This window comes from Fragaria vesca, linkage group LG5 (genome assembly GCF_000184155.1).
Source record: "Fragaria vesca subsp. vesca linkage group LG5, FraVesHawaii_1.0, whole genome shotgun sequence".
NCBI lineage: Eukaryota > Viridiplantae > Streptophyta > Magnoliopsida > Rosales > Rosaceae > Fragaria > Fragaria vesca.
This window is the reverse complement of record NC_020495.1, coordinates 24,717,641-24,718,058: the sequence shown is the minus strand read 5'-3', so window position 1 is coordinate 24,718,058 and position 418 is coordinate 24,717,641.

Below are 418 nucleotides of genomic sequence, written 5' to 3'. Positions count from 1 at the left end.
TTTTTATTATGGTTTGTAATTTCGAATTCTCAGATTTGTATAGATAGGAATCCTAATTTGAATCAGATGTTGTTGTTTGGAATCGTTGTGGTTGAAGCTCAAGAACATGGTTCTTGAGTTTGGGTGTCCAAATCAAATTTTGGATCCTTTTGTTTCAACCGTTGGTTATGTTTAAAATCGTTCTATGTTCTGAAAATCTGTTGTTTTTCGTTCTGAAGCTTTAGAACATGTTTTGCTACTTCAAAAGTCGAATTAAAGCTCCAAGAACTAAGTTTTATTCCTGCTGTAAATTTCCAGAACTCTGCAGAAAAGTTGATTTTCTTGCCTATTTTGAGACATGATATCTTTCAGCTCAGGCCTTTTTTTTGAAATCCGAAAGTAGCTTTGTAAACCTTGTTTATCCATCATTGTGTGTGTT